The 5650-nt window shown below is 43.2% G+C and overlaps 1 protein-coding gene across 1 annotated transcript in view; it reads right to left on the bottom strand.

Annotated features, from left to right (window-relative positions):
* Nme7 (NME/NM23 family member 7) overlaps window positions 1-5650 on the bottom strand; it is a 193454-nt gene that overhangs the window by 789 nt on the left and 187015 nt on the right. The window lies entirely within an intron of this gene.

The following is a 5650-nucleotide window of genomic DNA, read 5'->3' as shown; positions in this document are numbered from 1 at the left end:
CTGAAAGTGAAATATGTGATTTCATTAGTTCACAGATAAAGAGCTGCGTCATAGTCTGGCTGCCGGGCAACCAGGAACATCCCTTCCCAAAGAGAAGATGCAAAGAATCAAAGAATCTTTAGTTTGGAGTTTGACTTTAGAAATTTTTTGAAGTGCTAATTTTATAAATCATGAAATTCTAGTTCTTGCCAGTGCCTCTCTGGATATGACTGTTTTAAAAAAGAGAAGAATATGCTGGGTGTGGTGCCACATACCTATAATCCCAGCCTTTGGGAGGCTGAGACAGGAGGATCGCTGTGAATTTGAGGCTAGCCGAGGCTACATAGTGAGTTCAAGGCCAGCCTGGATTATATAGTGCAAACTTGTCTCAAAAAAAGAGAGAGAAAAAAAATACATCAAAGTTGAAGTTCCATTTAAAAAAATGAAAGTAGGTTTGAGGTTCAGTAATTTAGAAGACTTGAACTTCCTTGCTTTTTGGTTCTGTGTTTGGCCTACATGAAAGTTTAGCTTTTGTATGAGAAGGTAAGAGTTTTTTGAAAACTATTTCCCAGGTGTAATAGAGCTGAAGATCTACTGTCTCTTGGCCCAGGCCCATGTGGGAAATGCCCAAATGAAAGTCATGGCAGCTTATCCCTGAAAAGGGAAGCCCTGCCCCACGCCTGTGCAGCCACAGCTCTGGCAGCTCCTTCCTGCCTTGAGACTCACTCATCTCCAGAAGTTCAGGCGGGTGAACAAAACATCAGAGGCCATGGCTGGTTCTGTAACACTAGGGTAGGCTCAAAAACCCCAGGAAAGCTTTGGTACCCGCCAACTAGTCTGCTTTTATAGCTGTGATTTGCCACTCCTGTTTATTCTTAATTATTACCGAATTCTTAGTCATCTGGTAATAATTACCAAATTATTGTAATATTGCTGCTGTAATGCTTAACTAGAGCACACTGCTGGTGAATTAATACCAGAGGAACTGTGATTCCACTGACTAAAAAGTAACAAAGAACTGCTTAACTATAAAGTTTCTAGGCACCCTCAGTTATTGAGGAAATAACAAGATCCATAAACAGTCTCCTTATATGAAACTGCGTTTCTCAGAAAGGGACCCCCATATGTACAGAAATAGAAGGTGTTGCTTCTATAACAAGATGCTTTGTTGACACATCAGCTCATTTTGCAGGGTGTAAATCAAGTGCATGATGCTTTTGATTAAGAAGGTAATCAGGAGTAGGTATAAGAAAGGAAAGACTTTATTCACACTGGACTTCCATTTTGGAGGCCACCTAAAGGCTTTGACCTTGGAGAGGTTTTCATTTGTACCATGCACTTTATATCTGAATCACTGTGTTTGGGCGTCCACATTGGCTCTCTACCTTACCCCGTCAGGTTCTCTCCAAACCTGGCTTCCCATAACCTCTCCCACTGTGTCAACCCATTTCCCAGCCATGATCTTTAGGGTTCTGCCATGGCTGGGAGAATCACACTGTAATTTGCATAACCTGACGTGTTTACTGACTGCCTGCCATGACCCTGCCACATCGAGTGCTCTTCTAGTGCAAGGGCTAGATCCAGTGTACAAAACTATAAGCCTGTCTTTTCTCTGCAGCTGACAGCTGGATAGTTAAGTACTTGGATATTTCTGGCACTGTTGCTTCTATACATTTGCCATGTCTTTTTTCCTAGGATCAGTTTTTTCCAACACTTACACATTTCTCGAGTTCAGGGAGAATGTCTACCTCCCTTGGGGAGTTTTATCCATTCAAGAAAGGGATTTCACACACAGTTCCAGCCACTTGCTCACACAGAATACAAAGGGAATGGATTTTCCAAAGGTAGTGTTTCTCAAAAGTGAACTCAGTACAACTTGGAATAAAAAGCACTGAAGTAATTAAGTGAAGAGAGAAAAAAGGTTGCTGTCTTCCAGCCATCATTTTCCCTGAATGGAAATTGCAACTTGATGGTAGGTGTCTTCACCCCAGGCCAGTCTACCAAATAACGGGAGCTAGGCCTTAGGTTCAGAACCTTTGGTAAGCAGTAGTATCTAGCTCAAGATAACCTTTGTTTTCATTGTATTTATTTCCTCCAATTAAGTACCAGTAATATGAGCTTTCCATTTACAGCAGAAAAATTAATTTGCTCATGTACAGCAGTAAATAAATTTTTAAAAAACGTAAAAAAGTATTTCAGGTAGTACTTAAAATATGGTAAAATCACGAAAGTGATAAATGTCTAACCCTGAGAATTCTTTGCTTCAAAGTATATCATAAAAGAAGCCAAAGTTTTCAGTTCTTTACCAATTTGGGCAAAATTTAATTTGAACCCTGTTACTTTTGGAACAATGGCACTCCCTGTCTCCTCTAGCTGTGCTTATTACCACAGCAAACTGTTCCAACTCTTAAATTAAAGCCCTTATCTGATCAGAGATGACAGTCCCGTTATCACAATCCTCTCAAAAGCTCAATAGTAGCTCAAACTGGCTTTTTTGTTTGAGACATGGTCTCATTATGCAGTCCAGGCTGGCCTTGAGCTCACTTTGCAGCCCAGGCTGGTCTTGAACTCACAATGATCCTCCTACCTCGGCTTCCTGAGTGCTGGGATTACAGGCGTGCGCCACCACACACAGCTCAAACTGGCTTTTTAAAGGACTGGAAACATTCCCATATCTTGGAAGTGTGTGTACTTGGCCCATGGAAGAGGAGCAAATGGGGTTACCTTGGTGATGCAGGCCAAAAGACCTTGTGCATAGACAGAAACTACTCTAGGAATATTCAAGCAGTTTTAATCAAGTGAAGAGATCTTGGTTTCAAATTCCATAGAGACAGCAAGGCTATTTTTAAGGACAGGGCTACCATGAACCAGGCATGTTCTCTACAGCCCCTTGGGCTTTGCACAGAGAGACAATAAGAAATAGAAAATGATCCTATTATTCTCGAACTGCATGGCTCCCGATGGCACCCATCTCAACCACTGTGAAGCAAACAGGGCTGGGCCAAGGCAGGCATCTTGGTTTATGCTTTAATTGTGAGCTTCTCTCTGACAGACTCTGAGCATCAGTCTGCTTTGAGGGGTTACAAAGCTTACTAAACATACTGTTACTGACTACAGAATCCAGCCAATTCGTGAATCCCATACCCTAAAAATGAGGGGCCTTTATTCTAATAAAACTATAACATTACCTCCAGAATGCCCCACAACAAAGCCGGTCTCATAAATGGGTTTCATAAGATCAAGAGGCTTACAGCCAGTCCTTGAAGGGCTGTTTCCAAGCAGACATACATTGTCCCCTCGACGGCTGGCCCTACATAGATCAGGTAGGAGGTAGATGGGGGACCCAGCCACAGTGCATGATACAGTCATCACGAGGGCTCTCTTTTAGTTGGAGTCCCTCAGCAAAGATTTCATCCCTGTGCATGAAATATCTTAGTCCCCAAGACTTGTCACAGGAATTCATGGTTATGAACTTAGCAAGTACTGGAGGTGCCTGAAAAAGTCCTTCAAGAATGAGATATAGGACCCAGATGGACCAGGCATGGGGTCTAAATGAACCAGTGGCAAGGAGTAGGCCTCCGGAATTTCTGGTGATTCTGCAGCACAGTCTTCGTGAAGGGCAAGGACCATGCCAACTGACACTTTAGGGCAGTCTACAGAAAAACATGGGAGGTGGCCATGACTACCGAAACCTTTGCCTCTTGCTGGTTTTTCATCTTTCATTTACAAACTTCTGAGCCACCCATGAGTTACCCACTATTAACTATGAACTAGAAGGGTTGGGGGTGTGTCAGACACCCAAGGTCCCTACTCTCACAAATGTTTGCCTTTGCACTTTAAAAGGTTCTAGACCAGTGGTAGTGAACCTGTGGCACACAAACCACAGCGGGCATGCAGAGGCCTCTGTCAGCACTTGAGCTAAGTTTTCCCCACAGCCGACCGTCAGATAACAGTTGTTTTTCTTAAATCAGAACCTCAGTATTTGGGTTTAATTACAGTGTTGACATTGTGCAATAAATAAGTGGGTCTGGGGTTGCTGTTTGGGTACTTGGTCACTGAAAGGATCCCATCACTGTAGACTATTCTCATCTATAGCACATCTATTTCCCTCTTCCCCTTGGGCCATTCACTTAACCAACACACCAAGCACATCCCAGCTACAGTAATTCAAAGAGGAATGAGACTTGACTCAGAAGCTCATAGTCTGAAAAGAAGAAACCTTGTGTGATCAAATAAAATCATTATAGTGCGCTGAGACAGAAATGGAAATGACTGATGGTGGGGACCCAAAATATTTCATCAAGAACATTTTCTTTTGTGTGTGTTCTGAGGACAGAACCCAGAGCCTTGGAACTGAGCTACATCCCCAGCCCTTTGTCATTTTTTAATTTGAGATGGTCTTACTAAGTTGCCCAGGCTGGGCTTGAACTTGCAATCCTCCTGCCTCAGCCCCCACAGAGTGCTGGGGTTACAGACATGTACCTCCATACTGGCTAACAGAATGCTGAGTTTTAAATGCATCCATGTTTTCAACAGAAAATAAACTTTCAAGTCACAGGGGTTGCTAAGCCAGCTCTGGCTTCATGGGCCTACAATCTGTGCTGTCACACAGGAGTACATGTCCAGGAGAGCATGGTTTATTCTACTGTCACCATCTTGAAATCCATAATGAATTTTGAGCAAAGGGTACCACATTTTTATTTTGTGCTACTAGTTCTGCTTCTGGCCAGGGGCTTCTGGGAGGGCTACTTTCGGATGGTCATCATACTGGCTGAATGGAAGATGCGGTTGAAAGAGCTCCATTTACAGGAAGTGACACAAGCAGGGCAGCTCTAGGAAGCTGCAGTTGAGGTAGCCGTGGAAGATGCAAGCCTCACCGTACAGCACTGAGATGGAGCAAAGATGCTGCAAGCAGGAAGCCCTACAACAGGTGAGCCTTGCATCCTTCCTGAAGCTTTCTTTTCTACGTGCTAGGGGTTGAACACAGGGCCTTGTACATGGTAGACAAGCACTGTACCACTGAGTCACATCCCTCTCAGCACCTTTTGATTTTTAATTTTGAGGGAGTCTCTCCAAGTTGCCTCAGCCTCCTGAGTACCTGGGATCACTGTGCCCGGCCTTGCCAACCCTTTGTCGGGTTCCCTTCTCCTGTTTTGTCTTCCTTCTCCAAGTCCTTAGTTATTTTTAGCTCCCAAAACACTCAGAGGTGGACAGTCCTGAGGAAGACGTGGGGAGAGGGCATGAAATCTAGAGTTCTCCAGATAGAAACATTCAAGACTTGATAAAAAGGAGATAAAAGGTGTAAGTCTGATCTGACCTACTGTTATAGCAACAAAGCTCCAAAAGCCCTTAGGCTGTGTATTCCCACAAATCTACTCACACGCTGTTAACAAAAAAGTGGAAATAACTTAGACGTAAGAGTATTTCATATACACCTATCTTCTCTGTACACTGGGAGGCTATATTTGAAATGTTTGAAGACAAAATAAAACTTTCACAATCAAAGGACTGCACATTTAGAATTCTGGAAACCCAAACATCCCCTTGATTCTTCTCACTGCCTCCCACTAATGAGAACAACTGCCTCTTTACAGCTGGAAGATAATTACTCTTCACCTCAGAGTAGAGTGGAGCTGGTCTTTCTCTTTATGGAAAATAGACCTTTTTTTTA

Source organism: Chinchilla lanigera, unplaced genomic scaffold (genome assembly GCF_000276665.1).
Source record: "Chinchilla lanigera isolate Chin_1 unplaced genomic scaffold, ChiLan1.0 scaffold00061, whole genome shotgun sequence".
Taxonomy (NCBI): domain Eukaryota; kingdom Metazoa; phylum Chordata; class Mammalia; order Rodentia; family Chinchillidae; genus Chinchilla; species Chinchilla lanigera.
Note: the sequence above shows the minus strand (reverse complement) of the source record. Positions and strands in the feature narration are given on the sequence as shown.